The 25,754-nt window shown below is 39.0% G+C and overlaps 2 long non-coding RNA genes across 2 annotated transcripts; both read left to right on the forward strand.

Moving 5' to 3' along the window:
* Positions 1-2,175: 2,175 nt before the first annotated feature.
* Positions 2,176-17,040, forward strand: LOC129733067 (uncharacterized). Its single transcript, XR_008729423.1, has 5 exons — positions 2,176-2,533; positions 2,588-3,313; positions 16,496-16,609; positions 16,681-16,923; positions 16,982-17,040. It is a non-coding gene; the product is annotated as an uncharacterized LOC129733067 (long non-coding RNA).
* On the forward strand, positions 17,036-17,543 carry LOC129733069 (uncharacterized). Its single transcript, XR_008729425.1, has 2 exons — positions 17,036-17,148; positions 17,203-17,543. It is a non-coding gene; the product is annotated as an uncharacterized LOC129733069 (long non-coding RNA).
* The last annotated feature ends 8,211 nt before the right edge of the window (positions 17,544-25,754 follow it).

A 25,754-nucleotide genomic window follows, 5' to 3' on the forward strand; every position in this document is an offset into this window, starting at 1 on the left:
TTTTGAAGTGGGCTGACCAGATTTTCTCGGGATAAAAACGGGACAAACGGGTTCAAAAAACAGTACACATGTTAACATTTATTTTTGATTTTTTTTTCCAACCAAAGCATGCAAACAATTGGGACTGCTTCGATGAACTTACGCCCATCCTGAAGAGTGCAATTTTCAGCAATGAGTTCCTGAAATTTGTCACATGATGATCGAAATTTTGACTAACAATTATCATGGTCTCAACTTTCAATCTGACCTTTTTAAATGTTAATCCAGATAAATTTTCAAACGCAAGTTTGCAAAGTTGCTTGGTTTAATAAGACCTACACACCCACAATGTTCGATTGAATTCTGCTAGAGTGCTGCAAGCTCAAAGAAAATTAGTACCCAACAGGGAAAAAACCGCCAAAACCAACACCCATACTTAATAAATTCATACCTCGATGATTCCTTGGTGAATTTTCAATCTTTGGCTACCAATGAACCTGAAATAAATTCTGATTTATTGACAACATATAAACCTATGTGAAACAGAATGTCAGAAAAAGTTCTACGCGTTGCAAAAATGTACACTTTGGCACACACTCCGGAAATCTGAAACATTTCCAGTGACCCTTGGTCACGTCCAGTTCTCAAGTTATACTAGGAATCTAGGATTGTTTTCCAGTAAAATGAAACCTGTTTTGTCTGAATTGATTCATTTTTCGTAAAGTTTTGGCCATTTAAAAATTGACAGAATTTTGCCTGCTTCAATTATTTCCCTTATTACACAACCTTCAAAATGAACTTCGGCTTGAAACTACTCCGTAGAAAGCACTTCCGGCGTAAAACTCAAAGACTTTCCAAAACAAACTGTTTAACTCGTCCGGTAGTTTGAATTATCATTCGCAGTATCGTAAGATTTGTCATTCGAGGCCTTAACACAATGGATACGTTGCGGCTGCGTTTGCGGCAATTTGACAGTTAGCCCATACATTTACTGTCAAATTGTCGCCAACGCAACGCAAACGTATCCATTCTGTTTGGGCCGTTACTATAACCGCAATAACGTTGTCGGTAAAAAAATAGACAAAAATTGCCGATTCCATGGGTTTCAAAATGGCGTCAAAAACAGACATCGTGCGGCACTTTGTGGACGCCGGGTATGCCGGTTCTGGCATCTACAACATTTTGACACTATTGGACAATGATCAGAGCATCGAAAGAAAACCCGGTTCTGGACGGCCAACGACCCTGAGTGACAAGAAGCTTCAAAGGATGCTGAAGAGGAAGACCGAGGGCTAAATCGCTGCGTGCACTTGGCCGAGAGGTTGGTGCATGCTCTAAAACAGTGAAAAAGTATCTGGAGAACATGAACATGCATACAAGAAGCTGCAGTCCCGACCACTGGTCTCGGAGCTGCAGGCAATGACGCAGCGACAGCGGTTGTTTATTTCACAGACCAAGTTCCCCAAGAAGGTGCGGCTGTGGCTGACAATCAGCGAGAAAGGGATGTCAAAGTTACTCTTCTTTCGCTCCGGGCTGGCCGTTAATGGGGAAATTTATAGTACGAAGTGCCTGACAGACGTTGCGTCGTTCATCAAGAAATACCATAAGCGCGAAGACACGGTGTTTTGGCCAGATTTGGCGTCGGCCAACTACTCGAAGCGATCGTAGGAGGAGATGGAGCGGCTGAATATCGATGTGGTACCGAAGTCGGCGAATCCGCCCAATGTCCCCCACCTGCTTCCCATCGAGAATTTCTGGGCAAACTTGAAGCGCAAGATCTATTCCAACAATTTTGTCGCGAAAACGGAGGAGGAATTAATAAAAAAAAACGAATAAAAGAGCTTAAAAACATGGCTACACGCATGTTTTCGTCCGCTATGGCAAATGTTACGGTTAACTGCCGGAAGGCCGCACGCAAGGACGTAATATTTTTTTGCGAGGAAGCTAACATGATAACCTTGCATGGGAAATTCATCCAACTCAATTATCTGTCATAGTTTCTTTTTCATCCCCATCTGAAATAGTTTTTTTTTCATCATCTGAAAAAAATTTTTTTACCGCAAACGTTAGCTGTCAAATTATCGATACTTATCGATAATATCGATAAAACCCCCGGAATTATCGATTGTTATCGATGTACGTTTTGGGCGATATTTCCCATCACTAAAATCAACATACTATAGTACACTGAAAACTGAAAGTACCCAAAAAGCAGTTCGAGAGTACTCAACTTTGACGTTCGGCTCTCGAGCTTGTAGTTGGGTTAAAATTCGATCTCCAAGTTGGGTAGTTTTAACCCAAACGTTGAGTTGTTGCGCGAGAACTTATTTTTGAGTAGTTTTGGACTTAACCGCTTTGTCGTGTAATTTGAGCTCCTCTCGTTTGACAACTCAATCAAAACAAATCCGGTCAAATTCTGTTACTCCAGTTTATATATTATTGCCGTATTTTTCGCGAGAGTTTATTCGAAACTGTTTAATAAACGTAAGTGCAACGGGTGAAGAATTCATGAAGGAAGGATGGATGAACCGCGGGATCAACACGGCGAGGCGACGTAAGTTTTGCTATCACTCATAACTATAACCCTAATAAAACTAAACGTTTGTAGGCCGATGGTTTCGAGGAGCCGCTGGAAAATTGCCGGGAGTGTTAAGCAGGCGGAACGCCAGAATGAGTTATTAATCAACCATCAACAAATCACACAGCAATTGCTTGAATGTCAAATCATTTAATTGAATGGCTTATATCAGCCGGAGTGCGGGCGAATAAAATTTCCACCGAATTAGGTGAGACGCCAGCTTGGCGAACAGAGATGATTTCGGAACACACTTGGTGGTCCCTGATATACTGTTTAGCGGAGGAATACCCGAATTTTTTAACGTTGAACATCAAGCTGATCTCAGATGCCGGGAAACTGAAAATTTTTATTTCTGATTTTTTTAACCATCCGGATAATTGGTAGTCCGTGATCCATGAGTGTGCCGAAATGGTTTGTCATGGACAGCACACACGTTTACAATCAGGTGTTGGTTGAGGAACTTTGCCAACAACCTTAGGATGGTTTATTTATCATAAAACGGTTGGCCCAGGAAATAGCAAAATACTAAAATTCTCCCCCCAATCACCCAAGTTCCCCACACTGAGTGACGCAATAAAAGGACATTCCGTATTGAAAGAAGATCATTCCCTGGTCGACCGTCGAGGCGAATAGTTCGGCTTCTCTTCGATCTGAGTTGGACCCCACCAGTTGGAAGGAATACGGCCCGAAATTGGCACTGGGAGGAAGGGACCATTGGAAGACTTGGAAGCCGTTAGGGTGCTGCCGATAGTGGAGGTATGGTGTATCATATATTAAGCGTGTCTGTCTGAGTAGCGTGTGGGTGTGTATGTGTGGGTGTGTGAATAGCGTGTGTGTATGTGTGAATGGCGTGTATGTGTAAGTAACGTGTGTGTGTATGTAAAAGTAACGTGTGTGTGTATGTAAAAGTAACGTGTGTGTATGTGTAAGTAACGTGTATGAGTATGTGTGTGCGGTTAATGTGTGTGTGTATGTGTGTGTGTGTGTGTGTGTGTGTGTGTGTGTGTGTGTGTGTGTGTGTGTGTAAGTAGCGTGGGTGTGTCTGAGTAGCGTGTGCGTATGAGTAGTGTGTGTGTGTGTGAGCAGTGTGTGAGTGTGTGAGCAGTGTGTGTGTGTGTGTGTGTGTGTGTGTGTGTGTGTGTGTGAGCAGTGTGTGTGTGTGAGCAGTGTGTGTGTGATCAGTGTGTGTGTGTGTGTGTATGTGTGTGTGAGAGAGCAGCGTGTGTGTGTGTGTGTGAGAGAGAGAGAGTAGTGTGTGTGTGTGTGTGTTTGTGTGTGTGTGTGTATCACGTGTATGTGTGTATAACATGTGTGAGCAAAAATGCTTTTATCCGACGTAAATATATTTATGACAGAATACTTGTATACTGCCGGCACCCGGATAACTGTCCCATAATAAAAAACAACATGTTGAGAGAACGGCGATTTAATATTACCCGTGAATTTTTCTGATTTCCAGCTATTTTGAGCAATTTCACCCAAAACCAATGACCAGAACAGTTTCATGGCACCATAAGTTTAACGTTGAGAACAAAAAACCATGGATGGAATTGGTTTTACGTTACATAATTCGAGAAAAAAAAACAATATGGGACAAAATATGCGGGTACATTTCAAAAGCACTCGCATATTTTGTCCCATCACATATAAATTCAACCAGCAACCAGCAGTATCACTAACAACGTAGATTGTACTACAGAAAAACAACATTAGTATAGTTAATTGAATGATATACTTCTATATGCCTAAAGTTATCCGATATACACTAATCTGGAGCAAAATTATCTGTTCGCGTTTGTACCACTATGCAGTGGGACTGTAATGCGGGTACTTTCAATATGGGACCAACACAACTTGGTATTTTTTCCATGTTTTTCCATACAAAAGTATCAATTTCAGATTTTTTCGGAAAATATGATAACAGTTAAGTCGATTCCCGATGATAACTTAAAAGTGACAAAAATCATTATGGGACAGTTATGCGGGTACCGGCAGTATAGGCAACAAATTGATTATTTTTCCTATTAGTACTTCAATTGGTATTTTATGATAGCGACGATAATTTTATGCTAGTTATTTTCAGCACTGAGCTCGTTTGGCGTTTATTTGTAATATGGGACTGACCAAAATTCATATTTTTCTAAGGGGCCATCCACATACCACGTGGACAGATTTTCAACGATTTTGGATTCTAAGACAACGTTTCTATTGTAGCTTTCGGGAAAATAGTTTAAGTCAGGTTTTTTACGCGGTGGATGCGTTCCAAATGTGTATGGAACCGCGTGAAAAAAGACTAAATTGAGTTGAAAAACTTACAAGTGGTCATTCTTGAGGCCTAAATGCAATATCATAAATTTTCAGTATTTATACCAAGAATTGTGATTTTTTTTTAAACTAATATATGATTACTTTTGACCCGAAACAAAAAACGTGATTGAAATGAGGTCGATATGTAGTACAGTACCTTTTCGATTTTATCACGGTTAAAAAAAAATTTACCGTGAATTTGGCAAAACCGTGAACTTAGCGAAATGATAAAAATTGAATTTCTTGTGTTGGATTCAATTGAAATTTTTGATATTTTGAGTAAAATGATGCACTTGCATAGTTGGATGGAATATAAGTTCAAGATACAAATGAATAAACAAGAAAAGGTTAGGTTTTGATATTTTTCTCCATTGAATTTTTACGGACTTTCTCACGGCTATTATACATGCAATATCAATATGATTTGTACTGCTAATTCTTTAGCATAGCCAGCAGAGCCTAATTTGTGGAAATTGTGGAACCGCTAGATTTTATAATTTTTGAAACCACGGTCTATGAGGATCAAACTGTAGGGATTTTAAAGTAGTTAACAGATCTTCTTTCTAAACTGCCCGAATAACATGTAATTTTTGCTTCAAAGTCAATGAAATACGTATTTCACGGTTCATTTTTCTCAAAATTATGACACAAATTATTTATAACAGATATGACACTTGGTTGCCTCAGAAAATTGATCAAATATATTAAGTTCATAAAACTAAGACACAAGGTACAAATTAAAATGATGTTTCGAATACATTTTCTGCAACTGGAAGTACATTATTCTTGTTTTGAAGTTTTTTTAAAAAAGCGTGATAAAAACGAAAGAAAATCGAGCGTGAATTTGGCGAGTAGTGATAAAAACGACTGTTGATAAAAGCGGAAAACCACTGTACCGTTTTTTAGTTATTAAGAAAACCAACCCGCGTAAAAACCTGACTGTATTCGGGAAAATATTTTCGGAGAATAACTTCCGGGGACTTAGTACATTCTGGAAAAAATCTTCCAGAGAAATTATCTTCAGTGAATCAGTACATTCGGGGAAATATCTTTTGGAGAAACAGGTTTCGGAATAATGGTTTTCAGGGAATTGTTATACAATCATTCAAAATCTAATTTAGAGCGTTTCCATGCCAAATGATCTGGAAATTCGAAAAAAAAAATTAAATTTTAATTTACAAAAACAAAGTGTTGAATTTTTTTCAACGAAACTAGAAGTTATAAGGCAACTTTTTATAAAAATGAACTCTTTGATGTCAAAGAATAAATTGTGTTATATCGGTTATATATTTTGATATATCTATGTTTGTTGCTGGAGAACTACAAATAACTTACGAAAAAGCGTATTTTCATGAAAATCTTATTTTTAAAACTTTATATTAAAATATCTTGAAAACGGATACATGTAAAAAAATTGTTGAGAAACGCGTTAAAAAATGTATTTTTAATTCATTTTTATTAAATGATCGTGACCAGTATAACATTAAAAGAGTAAATGCCTAAAAATGTAAATTTATAAAAGAGTAAGAGTAATGGACAAAAAATTTTCAAGCATTCGCGGCTTATGGAATTTTTTGTCCATTTACTGAGGTTTATCCAGAATCTACTTCTATATTTCAATATTGTTAGATGATATTTTTTATTTTTAACTTAACAAATACGTATATTAGATGACTTCGTAATATAGTGAATGTAATTGTTGGTAGGTAAATGAAATACCTTTTCAACCGAAAAATCGAAAATGACATTTTATTTTTAGAGAAAGATTCATACAATAAATTTGATTTAATTAGAAATAAATCAGACAAAATCATTCATTATAATAGCGTAGGTATTGTTGAATTTGAGAGATTTTTCTGGGATTTGGTTTTTGAGGAAGTAAAACTACGCTTGTTCTGTGTCAAATGAATGTTTCTAGAACAAAAAAGAGCATTACAGGCACAATATCGCCAAGGAACAATTTCACCCAAAATGTACCAGTTTTTATATATTTTTCAAATTGTCATTTTCGATTTGGCTGAAACTTTGCATCGAAGTTTGTATGGGCAAAAGATGCTATTCTGTGCTATTGGTTTATTTTTTTTGAACCACGAATCATTTTTGAAATGCTATGTAGGGAAGGTATTGATTACAAATATGTTTAGAACAAAAACGGTTTGTTCGATCGGTGTGACATCTTCGGCAAAGTTGTAGGAAACAATTTTGTCCCTCCAAAAAAAATTCACTATTAAAAAAACAAAGTTGAAACAAACATTCAAAATCAATTATCTAAAAAGCTCATTTTTGAAACATCTGATTTTTTTTTTCATAAAAACTACAAAAGACATGCTTAACATTGATGGAGAAATGAGAAACGAAAAAGGTGAAGTTGCCCAAAAAAATTAAAGCCAAAACGGTTTGGTTCATTAGTGCGATATCTCCAGCAAAGTTGTAGATAGTAATTTTGTGCTTCCAGAAAAAATATACACTGTGAGAAAAAAGGGTACGTTTTAGAAAAAAAAAAAAAAAAACAAAAATATAATTAAAAACTGAATATCTCTGAACACTCACTCTCTATGAATCTATTTTTGTTTCCACAAAAGCTACACGTTATAAGCTAACTCAAAATATATAACTGAACATGGAGAAATAAAAAATAGAAAAACTTAAAGTTGTGAAATAAAACAAAAAAATACCAATCAAACAAACCGTTTAAATGCTAAAAATATTTTTGACGTTGGACTAACGTCTATATCGAAGTTAGGCACCTGAATTTGAAAATCTAGTAATTCAACCGGGGAAAACCAGGGAAAAGTGGTCAGGTTTTGAGCGCTTATATATCAGTCATTTCTTTTCAGAATTTCGAGGTTTTGGCATCAACCGATCAGAAATTCTTTTACGGTTGAATTTATGTAACAAAAATAACCTATTGTTCGAGATACACTATTGAAAAATTGATAAATCACATCGATTGTCTAAATCATACCGAGCAACCAATCACCACCTCTATTCACAAGCACAGTCGACACTAACGGATACAACCGATCTGACTTTGTAAACAGTCTCGCAGCTTTCAACCAATAACGAGCTCGCTTTCGGTAGCTGCATCAGGTGTTTCAACACCGTTTTAAAATGCTTCTTTTATCATTACCACTGAACAGATTCTAAACACCAATGGCTTGATTGATAGGGGAAATATTGCGCAAGATTGTCATATAATAATTTAAATATGTTTTCGATACTAAACTAGTTAAAAGTTGTGTTAAAAGTCGTGCACATTCAACCAATCACAAGCTCGCTTCTTGTTTGCTCGCGGATGGATTTTTGCTTTGGGCTATATAATAGCCTGTGTCGTCTCATAGCAAGTGGAAGGCCTCATCAGTTAACAAGTGGAAGGCCACCAGGCCGGTCTTGTATAATCAGCAGCGGTGGCTGATTCCAGCGGCCAAACTGAGCTGCAGCAGAACCAGAGCGGTGGTATCAAGCAGCAGCGGCGGAGGTAGTGGGAAGCTGCATTTCTTCATTCAGTTCGGTGCTCCTTCGATCTGAGTTGGACCCCACCAGCGGTAATCCAATTCAGATATCGTTGGGTGAAAACGTTGGGTGTGTGTGCAGTGTGCACATATAGCGTATGTGCATCTGTATTGCTATGACATTTGCGATGATAGGGATGGCGCTGTTGCGTGTGTATGGCTAGCTATAGCGTGTGTAAGACACTAGCATGTGTAGCATATTATGGCTATTGCGTGTATATCTTCAGCGTGTGTACGGATAGTTATAGCTTGTGTGTGGATAGCTGCTGCGTGTGTAATGATTAGTTATAGCGTATGTATGGATAGTAATAGTTTTAACGCGTGTTTAGATAGTTATAGCATGTGTGTGAATAACTATAGCGGGTGTTTATCGAAGATTATTATTGTCATTGAAAATATTAAAACGTCTTAACGAACACAGTTGTGAATTTGATTTTACAGCAGCGATTTTAACTTCTTCAGCCAGTCTTTATTCATCGAGGAAAAATTACTACCTATGAATGATCAACACTTATTTACTAGAAATTTGATTTAGATCAAAACGGGTTCTTTTGAGTATCATAAATTATTGGTAAAAAGAGTTGCAAGTTTTCTCAATGAGCATTCATTAAATTTTCGTTTTTGTTTCTCGGTACGCTATTTTGATTTTGTTTCTCGCACACAGAGAAAGAAACAGACTTGTCGCTATCGTGAAAAATAACAAAACAATTAGAAATGCTCTAAATCCCAACTGAAGAAGTTAAGATATTTTCCTGTCACTCGCCCAAACCTTGATAACAACTACCGAAAAACGTGTGATTGAGCTCTTGCTATATTGAGTTATTGAACCAAACGTTTTTTTTTCAAATACATGAAGTTATATGCTGGGCTGGAACTAGCATGAGTTTTATCGATTAAATGTCAAACAATTTTCAAATTTAAAATTTTCGGTTGAATCGTTCTGGGCTCCAATTTCAGATAGTTTCGTAAAGTTTGCTTTTTGCTTAGATAGGAAAATTTTACCAATTCGCTCAATTAAATGATTGTCTTGGTAGTGCAGCAAGCAAAGGGTTGATTCGAATATGTATGAAATGACAGCGATTAAATAAAAGATATCCATTCTTTTAGTATATATTATTATTTATAACGTTTTAACGTCTCAGCATTCAGAAATGCACTGTTAGATAAAATTGCAGCAAATACTAGAGTTGCAATTCTCTCTATTATTTGTTTTAATGGAATATAAGAATACCGTAGTCCAACGTCATGCGGTCGTGTCTTGAATACCACCCTCCTACTTTTTTATTGAAAAAAGACTCAGCACAGGAAATAGCAAATAGTAAAAAGGAAATAGTCGCGACGTTTGATTTCTGTCAGCACAAAACCCGGGACATCAAGTTTTGAGACTATGTTCCGCGCGGATTGTCTAATTATGATAAAAATTTTTAGCATCTGAACGGTTTGTTTGATCGGTATAGTTTATTCGGCAAAGTTTTTTTTTTTTTATTCTCGCTTATTTTCCGTCGGTCTAGTTCCGCCACTGTTGTGGCCAATCACCGACGCCCAGGGAGGCGACTCCACACCCAGGACCCTAACTCACGACCCGTTTATTAACAGATCGGCGCCAACGGCTTTACTTCCTCATGCGATGGAAGGCGTGATCCCAGAGATTTTTCGCCTCAGAAAATCTCCCGGTATCGGCTAGGATTGAATCTAGACCAGTTTGGTTGGTTGTGAGTGGATCACGCCACCTCACAACCATCGACACCTATGTCAGCGGTGGGATTCGAACCCAGGCGTCGAGCGTGGTTGGCGGAGACGTTACCAACCACACTAGGCCCCCGCTCCTCATTCGGCAAAGTTGTAAATAATAATTTTGTTCTTAGAAAAATATACACTGTAAAAAAACTGAACTGAAAAAAGACAAAAAAAATTAGTTTCATTTGATGTTTCATTTGATTTGATTTTTTTATTTTCATTTTCTCCAAATTTAGTTAAATACTTTTAGTTAGCTTATAACGTGTAGTTTTTGTAGAAAAATTCATATTTATAAAAAGCGAGTGTTTTGAGATACAGTCGAATCCCTCTATAATGACACTTTTTATAGTGACAAATCTCGCTATAGCGACAATCTCAACAGTCCCTTCTGTTTTATACTAAAATTCTTCGTTTTATTGCGACATTTCGCTATCACGACCTTCCTCTATAACGGCATACCAAAACTAATACTTGTCATTTTTTATTGCGTCAATAGTACAGTCGAATCTCTCTATAACGACATTCTCAACGGTACCTTTTGTTCTACATATGCAAACATTCTTCGTATTATTGCGACATTTCGCTATAACGACAGTCCCTTGCGATGTCGATATAAAGGGGTTCGACTGTATATAATTTTTAATTACATTTTTGGGTTTTTTCAGAAGATACCCTTTTTTCTCACAATGTATATTTTCCCGGAAGCACAAAATAACGGTCTACAGCTTTGCTGAAAATATTGTACTAATTGAACAAACCGTTTTGGCTCTAATTTTTTCCATTTTTCTGGTAGTTTTTTTATGAAAAAAAAAACAGATTAAAAAAAGAGCTTTTTTAGTTTGTAAGCAAAGATAATCAACCTCGGCATAAAAAACAGTAATGGCTGCAACCGTTTTAGGCGAATTTCCTTCGTTGGAAAAACACTACAATTAGCTCTGAAACAATAGAAGAGGTAAATACTTGAATACATTCATTATCAGTAGAGACAGTGGTAATTCGCGGCAAAAAGTCAAAAATTCGCGGGTGGCAAAATAGAAAATATTCAAAATTCGCGGTTATTTCGCGGCTACCTACTTTTCTGGAAAACCCAAAGTAAAGTAATTTTTTTGGTAGAAACGAGGAACTGTTTTATTTAATTAAATATACGGTAATTTAACCGTACGATTCATGATTTCTTTGCATTACAAAAAGTAAAACTAAACAAAAAGTACAAACTGTGTCAAATTACGTTTAGTCTTATTTTAGTTTCGGCAGGTCCGTATTAATTAAGTTTTACTGGCTAACGCTGCGTTCCGTATATACCGAGTTTCAGGGAATCGCTAAATATTTTTCTGCAAGCTGTAAAAGTACAACAAAATGTCAGCGATTTGAATACTTACCAAATCATCTCACTGTCGAGTATTTTAAAAAAATGCTCGCTGGTTCAGCTTACAACTTCGATTTTAAGGCTGCACACTTTGAAATTCTATAATGCAGTGACCTGCAATCGCCAAAATTATTGCTCGAAGTGGATCTAGTAACCGTACCGTCCGAAGACAATTCAACCCAGGCTGACAAAAAGACGACGCGTTGCCATCGAGGTGCCCATTAATCTTTAGCTTTATCTGTGTTGCTGATTTTCATGAATTTCGCTGGTTTTTAAATCGAAATGCGTCGTGATTGACATAGCATGCTGCTATTTTTCATAACTTTCGCGGCATTTCGCGGGTTTTTGTAAATTTCGCGGCCAATGCTGAATTTCGCGGGATTCGCGGCTTCCGCGAAATCGCGACTAACCACTGTTCCTAATTATCAGATAACGATTTCCTAAATGATAATTCTAAGGACCTCTGATGAAGTGTTAATTTTAATTTATTATTGTAGTTCATTAATTCAACTCGCTATTAAAAAAGTGTCAATATCTAGATCGTAATACGTTTCAAATGCAACTTAGGGCATCCTTAACGGTGCGCTTCTATATCCCGTTTGGCAGCGCTCTATCATCACTTCACACCGTACCGGTCGCTGCTAAACGCGCTAGAGAAATAGTAGCCGAGCTTCCGGGAAGCATCGCGCTCTCAAATTTAGCAGCCCGATAACCGCGCTGCTAAAGGTTTATGCTGGATGAAATGTCAAACTGAAACGATAGCAACGACCTGTGTGAAAACGGGTGAGTGAGCAAAATCTAAGAGAAGAGTGGCCAAGATGATACCTCGGTTTGCTCCAGGTTTTTTGCTCCAAACGTGATTGGTTGATTTTGACAGCACGCGTGTGTGACAATATTCAAAAGGGGTTCAGCTTGCCGTGTTGCTAAACAGCTGGTGTTCGACCCAGTCATTGAGTAAGTAAAAGTGAAATATTGTGGACACAATTTTGTTTTCGTGGCGACAAAAAAAACAAAAAAGAATTTGAATGAAGTGCCAAGAGTTTGGTCGTAAAATTTTATCGATTTCCCAAGAATGCAGAACCTTATCGACAGTGGCTAAAATTATGCGAAAAATCTGGAAAAGATATTCCAAATTTTAAAATCTCACGCAATAGTCGAAAATGCAGTGAAGGTATTTCTTTTTATTATTATGTTGTTTATTTAGTTGTTCGTGGTAACGTGAAATCAAGCTTTTCTTGAAAACAAGCAATTTTCCCCTTGATTTTGCAACAGGAATTAAGTGTTTCGCCAAATATTTTTCATACTGCTCTCTATAAAAAGTCCGAAGTCAGAAAAACAAAAAAAAAGTTTGGCAGTGGTAGTATGATGATATAAATATGGACGAAGTTTTGTTGTTTTGTTTTATATGTTGTTTGTAATCCAATTTTCATTGTTGTGTTTTTTGTTAAATAAAAATATCAAATAAATAAATTGTTCTGGTTGCACTGGATTTTTGTAAGGCAGACGAAAATAATATTCAACCGGGGATATGTTTCATAGCAAAGAAGAAGAGAAAGAAGCCACTTGGCCACTCTTCTCTTAGAGCAAAATAGCCGCGCTGTACACAGCCGCCATAACAACTTAAATGGTACCGCACTGTTAAGGATGCCCTTAGGGGGCTAAAATCGATACAGCTGTTGCTGAAAAAATCGAAATAGTATATCGACCTACACTTTGTTACGAAACTTTTGAAAGACCCTTCGGATCGATATAATACAGCACAAGACCTTTCAAATGCAACCGCAAGCCTTCAAACCGGTCCAGGCTTGGCTCACGAAATGAAACTGAGTCGTTTCATATTTATAACAGACTAGCTGACCCGGCAAACTTCGCCCCGTCCATTTGTTTTCTTTATTTGAAAATTTTTAAACATTCTAAATTGATTCCTCATACATTTAAAGATTGACCTTGCGATATGTTTATAGTCTGCAAACGCATGACGCATCGGATATTAGATAGGTTGTAACTAAAAGAACAAATCATTTAAAATGATTGGTTTTATCATATAAAAAAAAACATTCACGCGTTTAGGCTTCAGTACATCATATTATTTCTTTGAATACCTATATTGATTGGTATTCGGTAATTTTAAGCTGTTTTCCAGAAACATGAAGTCGTCATCATGTCTTTCAAAATGGGATGTGGAGTAAATATCGAGCCTATGGGCGTCATTCGGGTTTTGGGGTTATTGGGTGATAATCGGTCAGTCGACTGTTTTCCAGAAGCCGAAAGTCGCCATCTTAAAATTTAAAATTGTATCTGGGGTCGATTTCTTCAGTATGCAGCATCCCAATTTAGTCATTATCGGCTGTTTCACGAACACTGGAAGTCGCTATCTCAGATTTTGAAACGGTGTCTTAGACCGATTTTTGGTATTCATGCATCATACCAATTTCGGACATATCCGTATTGGGTATTTGGTAACTTTCGGCTGTTTTTAAGAAATCAGAAGTCGCCATCTTAGAATTTAAAGTAGTGTTGGAGATCAATTTTTAGCTTCTGTGCATCATTCTGGTTCTGTAGATACCCATATTGGGTGGCATTTGATCGATTTTTTTCCATACACCGGAAGTCGCTATCTTAGAACTCAAAATGACACCTGCGGTCGATTTTTTGCTTCTATGTATCATCCCGGAAATTCGGAAACACTCATAATAAGTGATACTTGGTAACTCTCGGCTTCTTCCCAGGAACCGGAATTCGCCGTCTTAAAATTCATAATGATGCCTGGGGTCAATTTTTGACTTCTGTGCATTATTCTGGTTTCGGAAATACCCATATTGTGTGGTATATGATCAATTTTTGCTGTTTTCCATCGACCGGAAGTTGCCATTTTAGAATTCAAAATCACGCCTATGGTCGATTTATGCTGCTATGCATCATTCAGGTTTCAGGAATACCTAAATTGGGTGGTATTTAGTCATTTTGGGCTGTTTTCCAGAAACCGGAAGTTGCCATATTAGACTTCAAAATGATACCTGCGGTTGATGTTTTGCTTATATGTATCATTAAAGTACCGGAAACACCCATATTGGATGGTATTTGGTCATTTTTCGGCAGTTTTCCGAACACCGAAAGCTGCCATCTTAGAATTGAAACGGGATGTAGGGTCGATTTTTTGCTCCTGTGCATCATCCCGATTTCAGAAACACCTATACTGCCGCTCCAAGCATAACTGTCCCAGCGTCCATAAGGTTTGCACAGAATATGGGACAGTTATGCTTGGAGCGGCAGTATATTGGACAGTATTTGATCATTTTCGGCTGTTTTCCAGAGACCGCCATCTTAAAATTCAAAATCATGCCTGCGGTCGATTTTTACTGCTATGCTATTAGATTTCGGAAATACCAATATTGCGTGGTTTTTAGTCATTTTTGGCTGTTTTCCAGAAATCGGAAGTCGCCTTCTCAAAATTCAAAATGTCTGGGGTCGATTTTTTGCTTCTATGCATTATCCCGATTTCGGCAATACCCATATTAGTATGTATTTGGTCCTTGCCGGCTATTTTCCAAACACTGGAGGTCGCCATCTTGGATTTCGAAATGACATGTGGTATCAGTTTCTGGCCTCTAGTCATTATTATGGTTCCAGAAATACCGATGTTGGATGGTCTTCGGCCATTTTTGGCTATTTTCCAGAAGCCAGAAGCTTCCATCTTGCATTCAAAAATAGCGTCTGACGTCGATTTTTGGCGATTGTGCATCAGCCCGATTATTCTAGGCTGTTTTTCGGAGAAATTAAGTGGAATGTCTGCTTCATTTGTATGGGAGCCTTTCCTCTCCCTCTCCCTTCCAGAAAAGGAAGGAGTGTCAAACTATCATAGAAACATTTCTGGTCCCCAAAAACCTTCACATGCCAAGTTTGGTTCCATTTGCTTGATTTGTTCTCGAGTTGTGCAGAAATTTGTGTTTCACTTTTAAAGGTCCCCTTTCCGTCAGAAGGAGAAGGGTGTCGAACCACCATTGAAAGATGCCTTGCTTCCAAAAACCTTCACATGCCACATTTGGTTTCGTTTGCTTGATTAGTTCTCGAGTTGTGCAAAAATGTGTGTTTCATTCGTATAGAACCCCTCTCTTCCATAAAAAGAAGGGGTGTCAAACAACCATGAAAATATTTCTTGCTCACGAAAACCTCTACATGCCAACTTTAGTTCAATTTGCCTAATTAGTTCTCGAGTTGTGCAGAAAGTTGTTCATTTGTATATGACCCCTCTTTTTCTGATGAGGGAGGGGTGTCGAATCACCATGGAAATACTTCTTGCTCACAGAAACCTTCACATGCCAAACTTGGTTACATTTGCAAGAGATGTGCAAAAATTAGTGTTCCATTTTTATGAGACCCCTCCCTTTCAAAAGAGGGAGGGGTGTCGTACCACCATGAAAATATTTCTTGCTTCCAAAAACCTCCACATGCCAAATTTGGTTTCGTTTGCTTGATTAGTTCTCGAGTTGTGCAGAAATTTGTGTTTCGTTTGTATGAGACCCATCCCTTCAAAAAGAGGGAAGGGTGTCAAACCACCATGGAAATATTTCTTGCTCACAAAAACCTTCACATGACAAATTTAGTTCCATTTGCTTAATTAGTTCTCGAGAAGTGCAGAAATTGTGTGGAGGGGTGTCATACCACCATGGAAATATTTCTTGCTCCCACAAACCTTCAAATGCCAAATATGGTTCCATTTGCTTGATTAGTTCTAGAGTTTTGCAGAAATTTGTGTTTCATTTGTATGAGACCGCTCCCTTCCAGAAGGGGGAGGGGTCTCAAACTATCTTAGTCACCTTCCCCGGCCCCTAAAATCCCTACATACAAATTTTTACGCCGATCGGTCCAGTAGTTTCTAAGTCTATATGGATCAGACAGACAGACAGAACTGCATTTTTATATGTTTAGATGGTCTGAGAGGTCTGTTTAGAAAGCTGCTTTTTTGTAACGAATATGAATGATTTTATTAAACCTATTGCCTTTTTTCTTTTTTAGAACATGCACGAGAGGCCCTAAGAAATGGAAAACATCTTACTAACCGAGAAATCAGGATTCAGATTGAACCACGCGACGTGGATGCTCGCATTTCCCCTGATAAAATGGATAGAGGTATGTATCGAAAAAACTCACTTTTATTTATCTATCTTTAATTTTTTTTAATAGTATTTCATTTTTAACAGGTTACGATACATTTTCATGTTGAGAAGTTTGCCAACGCCGAACCGCACGTTGTTTGATGCCGAAATGAAATGAAGGGATCATTATCAAAAGCCGCCTGTGCCGGTTTCTTGCTCGTCTGATAGTGACGTCAGGGAGTACGATGATGAAGCCAGCCAGATCAAACAGTATTTGGAATTGCTGTTTAAAATTCAAGAGGACAAGTACAATTACGATAACTATGTGAAATCTCTGGTTCATGCTTAGTAAGTGTGTAGTTTTTCTTTACATTCATGCTTTTTAATGATATCCCTACATTCGCAGTTAAATGTCCGGCCTGGATAAAACTCGGCTAAATTGCGGCAATCGGACTCAATCTGGGACAATCGGACTCAATCTGGGATACGTTATTCAACGTACGAGTTGCATACCAACAAGGGTCGTGACATTTAGAACACCTTTTGCGAGGATTATCTGATGAAAACTAAAAAGTAGGACTTACGAGGTTGATAATCTGGCTATTTACTAATTTGTTTTCGTTTTAGATTTTAATGCGTTCAAAAAGATTGGTGCAAATGGTTCAGCAGGTGGTCGGAATTCTTCTAAAGAATATGGAGAATTCGTACAATGAATACAAACTGCTTGGCGAAAAGCACGAAGATGTCACGAGTGTCGTTCCGTGACTTAAGATTATAAAGGAAGTTGCGACGGTGAAATCTCCGGCTCCGGAACTGGCTGTGAAGGTATGGCTGGAACATTTAACGTACCTGCGTAGACATGCTTCCTTGCCTTATGAGTAGGAAAAAAACAGCCCAATACCGTGAAGTGTTTATATTTTATTTAAATTATATCGCTGACTCGTTAATAAATAATGGTATAATTATTATTTTTAATGTTTTGATTTTTATTGGAGAAAAAAAACCGAAATTTTTCTATTTGTTCTGCAGAAATTTTCAATGCTTGAGTTGGGTAGTTTGAACTTAATTTTGGGTAATTTTTACTAGAAACCCTGAACTCATCATTGTGTACTTTTAACCCAACTTGTAGTTCATACCGGATTACCCAATTTTGGGTACTCTGCATTTAACCTAATTTTAGGTAGCTGCAGAAATGGTCCGAATTGAGTAAAAAGAACTTAATTTTGGGTAAATTTAGTTTTCTATGTACACCAACACACCAAATATGAAATACGCAGAGATGCCAGATGTTTTTGAAAAATGTCTGCAACTGCCCGAAAAACCGGGAAAAATGTGCTCGAAATCTGATAAAAATGTATCCGCGATCCGAAAAAATTTCACTCGCGCGAATAAAAGTCTGTAAAAGTCTGCACACATTTAAGGAAAATCTATGCAAATATAGGGAGACTCTAACAAAAATCTGCAGAAACCGTGGAAAAACTGCAAATATCTGCAAATCAATAAATATCTGCACACGGACTCCAAAAATCTGCGCTTTGCAGACAAATCTGCACATTTGGTATCCCTTAGAGTGCCTATAAATGTATAGAGTGGCGACACTGTCAAAATTGGAATAAAAATTATCTGTCAGTGTCATTCCAATTGCGCAGGCTCGTAAATAATAACTCTAAAATGAGTAACATTTGACGCATTTTCGTAAAAAGTGGAACAACTCTTAAATTGAGTAACTCCACAAATACTCAAAACTGAGTAACACTAGGCGTCTTTAAAATGAGTCATTATTACTCAAAATTTGAGTACGACATAACTCATTTTTTGGGTGCAGTTCAGTTTCATTACTGGCTAGAAATCAGCCACGGCCAATAAACGACATCACATGTTCAGCAATAATTACCTTGTAATAAAAGTAAACAGTTATAATGCCTTCTGAGGCACACACAACTAAAAAACATATGTCACAAACTGAAGCACATCATAATCACCTTTCAAAATGGACGTCGTTATATGCGACGTTACTCAGAAAGAAGTTATATGAAGGGAACCCAAAAAGTGAGTCAAAGTTACTCAAAATCAAAAAGGACTTCTACTCATTTTCATCGTTCTAAACTGAGTCAGAGTTGCTCAGTTCATGAGTTATTATTTACGAGCGTGTGAGCAAACAACCTATTAAACACGTGTGGGGAAAAGAGAAAGGATGTTCAGTGTTACCAGCGTTACTTTGGATGACACGGCGCCACTCTAGTTATATATAGGCACTCTAGTATACGCACACATACTTCTGTACGTTTAAGGCTCAAACTGAGTAAATATAACTTTCACGAGGTTTTTATCCTTAACGGGCATCCTTAGCAGTGCGGTACCATTTAATTTGTTATGGTGGCTGTGTACAGCGCCGCTATTTTGCTCACTCACCCGTTTTCACACCGGTCGTTGCTATCGTTTCAGTTTGACGTTTCATCCAGTAGGGGGGTAGGTGTTGGCGTTACGATTCGTTACATAAAGAGGGGGTGGGGGTCCAAAAATTGTTTTTTCTGCGTTACGTAATATATGAATGTCGCCTAAACAACCCAATTCAGGAAACATTTTTGTAGGTCACGGTGAAATGATAGCTTGTCATAGGCCTGGAGACGTTACAGTTTAGTTCAAACCGATCAAATATTAACAACCCTAAAGGCCTAAACACAATGGATACGTTGCTGCTGCGTTTGCGGCAATTTGACAGTTAGTCCATACATTTTCTGTCAAATTAACGTCTACGCAACTCAAACGTATTCATTATGTTTGGGCCTTAACCGAGACATAATCGAAACCGTAGGGATGGGCTATACTGACGAAAGTATCGATACTTTGGTATCGCGATACTTCAATGAACTTCGATACCAGGTATCGAAGTATCGGGTGAAGGAGTATCGATTATCGATGTTTCGATAGTATCGGTATCAGATTCTCGCGATTCTGCAATTCTCGCGTAATTTTCCAAATCGGCGTGAGTCGCAAAAAGTAAACAAACTGGGTTCTTATGTTATGATATTAGCACAGATGTACAGACGTGCCACTCGATGACGATTTCATCGACCAGAAAAATAACGATTATTTTGAAATTTTGATTAGTGGTTAGCGCTCAACTTCCGAGCTGATTAGTCGATTCTTTACGAGCGAGCAGTTATTGGAAGTCGATCACGGGCTATATCGTACGTTTTATCGTTTCAAGTTTCGGTACATCTCGCAATGCCGCGCCGCGAAAATACTTTTCGCGTGGACTATTCGCAGTTTCCGAAGCAGCTTTCTCATGACGATATCCATAAGTTCGTTGTTCAAGAACTCGGTCTCACGCGGGAAAACGTGGTTCAACTTCAACCTAGCAAACGGCTAGCATGTACATTTGTGAAGGTCAACAGCCTCGAGCTTGCCGAGAAGATTGTGGACCAGCACGACGGTAAACATGAGTTCTTGCTTGACGGAAAGTCCTACAAGCTGCGAATCACGATGGAGGACGGATCGGTGGAAGTAACTATATTCGACCTGCCCGAATATGTATCCAACGATCAAGTCGCCACTTCCCTTGCCGAGTACGGGGATGTTATCAGTGTTCGTGATCTACTATGGGATGACCGGTATGGTGAGTTGGGTGGAATAACAACTGGTGTTCGTATCGCGCGCGTAGTAATACGAAAAAATATCCCATCTCTAATAAAGATTGACGGTGAAGAAACTGCGGTGGCTTACAAGGGGCAGAGGCAAACTTGTCTGCACTGCCACGAATTTGCACACATCGGCATCCCATGTGTGCAAAACCGAAAACTGCTGGTCCAAAAAGTCGCAGCAGATCAATCCTACGCTAACGTAGCCAAAGCTAAACCTATTCAACCAACACCAACCAAACCTCTGTCGAGCTCAATTTTTCCACGAAAACCAACACCTGCGACCAATGCAGCACAGTTCCGTAAAATCGAGCAACAAAACACATCGGTTGCAGCCCTAGCTCTCTCGAAAACTAAAACCACGATGCCACCCCCCGCAGGACCTACAACGAGGTCGTCTGGAAAGCAAACCGTCATCCATCTCACGCCGCTTCCAACCTCATATGGCACTGCTTCTCCCTACCACCGACCAGAAGGCGATGAAACCGATAGCTCCCAAACGTCACTAGCCTCAAACAGCAGTCGAAAATGTAAGAAATTACAAGCGCCACAAGGCAAAAAAATGAAGCACTTCGACGAAACTACCATCACCGGCAACGAGTACGTTCGAGCTTCTGATGAAGAGATGCAGCAGTGATGGAGTACACCAGCTGTAACATCGGAACAATTAATATAAACACTATTACCAATCAAACCAAGCTAAACGCTCTCCGAACATTCATTCGCACGATGGAACTGGATATTGTGTTTTTGCAAGAGGTCGAAAACGAACAGCTCAGTTTACCCGGATACAACATCGTTTGCAATGTTGACCATTCCAGACGAGGAACTGCAATAGCGCTGAAACAACACATTAAATATTCCCATGTAGAGAAAAGCCTGGACGGGAGATTAATCGCACTGCGTGTACACAATACTACGCTTTGCAACGTGTATGCCCCGTCGGGATCAGTCTATCGCGCCGAGCGAGAGCGTTTTTTCAAAAACACCGTTGCCTACTATCTTCGTCATCGCACCGACCACTTTGTGCTTGGTGGCGATTTTAACTGTGTAATTCGGCAAAGCGATGCAACAGGCCAAAACTCCAGTCCCGCTCTTCAGACCACCGTCCAGCAGCTCCGGCTTCAAGACGTGTGGCTACAGCTTCGGCCGCGTGAAATCCAATACACGTACATCACGCACAACTCTTCGTCCAGGCTCGATCGACTGTACGTCAGCTCTAGCCTCCAAGAACAGCTGAGATCAACTGATGTACATGTATGCTGTTTTTCGGATCACAAAGCCGTCACCGCCAGAATTTGCCTTCCTCTTCCAAACACTGCCCATGGGTATGGTTATTGGTCACTTCGCCCCCACCTTCTCACTCCCGAAAACATCGACGAATTCCAAATCCGATGGCAATATTGGACTCGGCTTCGTCGGAACTACCAGTCATGGATGCAGTGGTGGTTGTCTTGCGCAAAGCCGAAGATAAAGTCCTTCTTCAGATGGAAATCCAAACTCGCTTTTGATGATTTCTACCGGGAGCAACAACGTCTGTATGTGCTGCTCCGACAAGCCTACGACGGCTACCACAACAACCGTGAAATGCTGACCACCATCAACCGGGTTAAAGCAAAAATGCTTTCACACCAACGCCGGTTCTCCGAAATGTTTGTGCGAATCAACGAAACCTACGTTGCCGGCGAACCAATATCTACATTCCAGCTAGGAGAAAGAATGAGACGACGAACGACCATCGAGAGCCTGCGAAACGAAAGAGACGAAATAATCGACGATTCTGCTGCTGTCCAGGATCACATGGTGCAATATTTCTCCAACCTTTACGCCCGTGGGAATGTGGGTGTAGTAGAGGAAGGAGACCCGTTTGCATGCGAAAGAGTAATCCCAGAAAATGATATTTCTAACGACGCGTGTATGCATGACATTACCACAACTGAAATTTTATCTGCTATCCGTACGAGTGCGTCGAAAAAATCTCCGGGACCCGACGGTTTACCCAAGGAATTTTATCTGCGCACTTTTGACGTCATTCATCGTGAGCTGAATCTTATACTGAATGAAGCGATACGTTCAAACTTCCCAGCACAATTTGTTGAAGGGGTGATCGTGTTGGTGAAAAAACGCGGAGCGGGGGATACTGCGCAATCATACAGGCCGATCAGTCTGTGCAATTTTGATTATAAAACTCTTTCCCGCATATTGAAGCAGCGGTTAGAAAATGTTGTTCGTAACCACAATGTTTTGACCGGCTCCCAAAAGTGCTCAAACGCCGGTCGAAATATTTTTCAAGCCACACTTGCTGTTAAAGACAGAATCGCGCAACTGAAAACAAACCGGAGGAAAGGCAAACTGATTTCATTTGACCTCGATCATGCTTTCGATCGAGTAGACCAGCGTTTTCTATTCAACACAATGCGGACGTTGGGGTTGAATTCATCGTTTGTGGATCTCCTTTCCAATATAGCAGCAGCTTCATCGTCGCGACTGCTTATTAATGGTCACCTTTCTTCTTCTTTTCCGATCGAGCGATCAGTGCGCCAAGGGGATCCTCTTTCTATGCATTTGTTCGTGCTGTATTTACATCCTCTCTTGCGGCGTCTGGAGCAAGTGTGCGGAACAGATTTAATCGTTGCCTACGCTGACGATATCAGTGCGATAGTAACCAGTACAGAACAACTGAATGCAATGCGGGATTTGTTCAGACACTTTGAAAGGGTTGCAGGAGCGCGTTTGAACGAAACAAAAACTGTGGCGATTGACGTTGGCATAACAAATTCACCATTGACCGTGCCATGGCTACGAACAGAAACCACAATCAAAATTCTCGGCGTGATTTTCGCGAACTCCGTGCGATTAATGAGTAAATTGAACTGGGACTTGCTAGTAGCAAGTTTCTCACGTCTTGTATGGCTACACTCACAGCGGACCCTGTCATTACATCAAAAAGTAACTCTGTTGAATACTTTCCTGACGTCACGCATCTGGTACATTTCTGCAAATTTACTTCCAACGGCGGCACACGTGGCGAAGTTGACTGTCACTATGAGGAGCTACCTGTTTCGTGGCGCATGTGCCACTATACCGATGCAGCAGCTAGCACGGAGAAAAGAGGACGGTGGTCTCAATCTACATCTGCCTGCACTTAAATGCAAGTCGTTGCTGATTAGCCGTCACTTACACGAGATCGAATCCCTTCCATATTACAATTCTGTCATCAACCAAACTAATCCTTCACCTACAAATCCCGCAACAGATCTCCCTTGCCTAAAACAAATTCTAGACAATATTGCCAATTTTCCCTTCCAAATTCGCCAACACCCTTCCGCCGAACTTATCCACCGTTTCTTTGTACAAGGCACAGATAAACCAAAGGTGGAAATAACAAATCCTACCATCAACTGGCTTCGTGTGTGGAAGAATATTAGTAGTAAAAATCTATTGCCTTCCCAGCGCAGCGCTTTATACATCTACGTGAATCAAAAAATCAATCACAAACAGTTGTTGCACACAATGCGACGAGCGGATACCAACGTGTGTACCAATTGCACAGCAGATGTAGTGGAAACCATTCAGCACAAATTTTTCGACTGTTTCAGAGTAAGAAATGCATTCAGATTTCTACAACAAAAATTAATGGAAATGAGTGGCGGTCGCACATTTCGAGCAGAAGAACTTCTCTTTCCTTCATTAGAGGGAATTTCATTAACTTCAAAAATAATACTACTAAAGACATTAGTGGTTTATATCACCTTCATTGAAAATTGTAATGATAGGATAGACGTAGACACACTAAGATTCAGTATTGAAGTCGAAGTTTAAATAATTATGTATATAATTTTAATAACTAGAATAAACGTACTTTTACAAAAAAAAAAAAAAAAAAAAAATTAGTGGGCAATAATGCCGCTAGAGTCGCTATAAGCAATCGTGCAGAATCATTATCATAGACAAAAACCGTCAGTAATGCCGCTGGTGTTAATTTAAGCAAGCGTGCACACCCATTAGCAAAGACAAAAACCGTTTTACGAAAATAAATTAGTGGGCAATAAGCTCACGCCACCATGCACGAGTGTAACGTTTCGAATAAAGATGAAGATTTTTCAGAATTTTTTTCCGAAGAGGCACGTCTATTTGTCTGTGATATTAGCTAAGATGTAATTTCGGCAATAACTTGATGATTCTAGTGAAAATGAACTTTCCGACACTTTTAAATAATTTTAACAAAACGACCGAACAACCCTACCTACAATTTTCAACCTACACCCTTTTGTTAGCATATCGACGAATATGTGAAATGAGCTGTCATGTCAGATAGGGTCTCATAAGTTCGGCGAAAGTGTCGCGATGAAAAAAATAAAAACATCATTCACTTACACCATTTTGATTTTACTCGTGATCTGTTTGTGTGCTGCTGGAAAATTTTATATTTATATTTTTAAAATTTGTCATGTAATTAAAATAAACCCACTAATAACTTTCCCTTTCCTAATTAACGATCCCATAAATTAAATAATAAATCCTGAAAATAAACAATTTTCCATTTCCTAAGTTTATGAGTCTATAACTCAAAACTTTATAACCGTCCCAAATACTTATCCAAATATCCAGTTTCATTACGTAAACATCTTCCCATAGTCAGATTTCCCTGATACCAAACTAACATTCCAACGAATCAATTCCCACAATCGAAATTGATTGTTCTTAGTATCAATTTCCATAGACGCAATCCTCATCACTTTAAGCCACGGCAATAAACCCAAGTGCACTCCGCATGCACTGTCCAAAATCCATAATTTCCCACAGAAGTGCTTATTGCCTACTCATGCACTAATTATATTTCGAACCGTAACCAATATCCACTAACCGTCATGATCATTCTTTTAGATTCCGCTTTGATCAATTTCGTTCGTCACCGATCCACTTGTACGATCGATGACGCTACCTATCTCGGTCGCGCGGGCATGCTTATATGGAGCGGCATGCGACCGATGTTTGTTTTGTTTTGGTATGCGTAGTCCGACTGGCTGCGCATAGCCGGTTCCAATAAGTATGCGTTTAGACTCCTCCCATCAATGTAACTAGATTAAGAATTTTGTACTCCGATTGAAAAACTAAAGGATGAAATAAAGAGAGATGTTTTGACCAGCAAATGGAAAGGTCTTATGTGTTATAATCTTATATGGCGACCGGACTTAGCGAACCGGGATAAAAATTTTAGAAGTTAAAATAGTGATGGGCGCGAGATATTGGATTCGATGAATAATAGTGAAGAATTTTAGCGAAACAATCGAAAAACTTCAGTGAAACATAGCGAAACAATTGAAGAAATTCAGTAAAACGTAGCGAAACAATCGAAGAATTTCAGTGAAACATAGCGAAACAATTGAAGAAATTCAGTAAAACGTAGCGAAATAATCGAAGAATTTCAGTGAAACATAGCGAAACAATTGAAGAAATTCAGTAAAACGTAGCGAAATAATCGAAGAATTTCAGTGAAACACATACGTACGTTAAAAAAAAACTATAGTGAAATGT

This window comes from Wyeomyia smithii, chromosome 3 (genome assembly GCF_029784165.1).
Source record: "Wyeomyia smithii strain HCP4-BCI-WySm-NY-G18 chromosome 3, ASM2978416v1, whole genome shotgun sequence".
NCBI lineage: Eukaryota > Metazoa > Arthropoda > Insecta > Diptera > Culicidae > Wyeomyia > Wyeomyia smithii.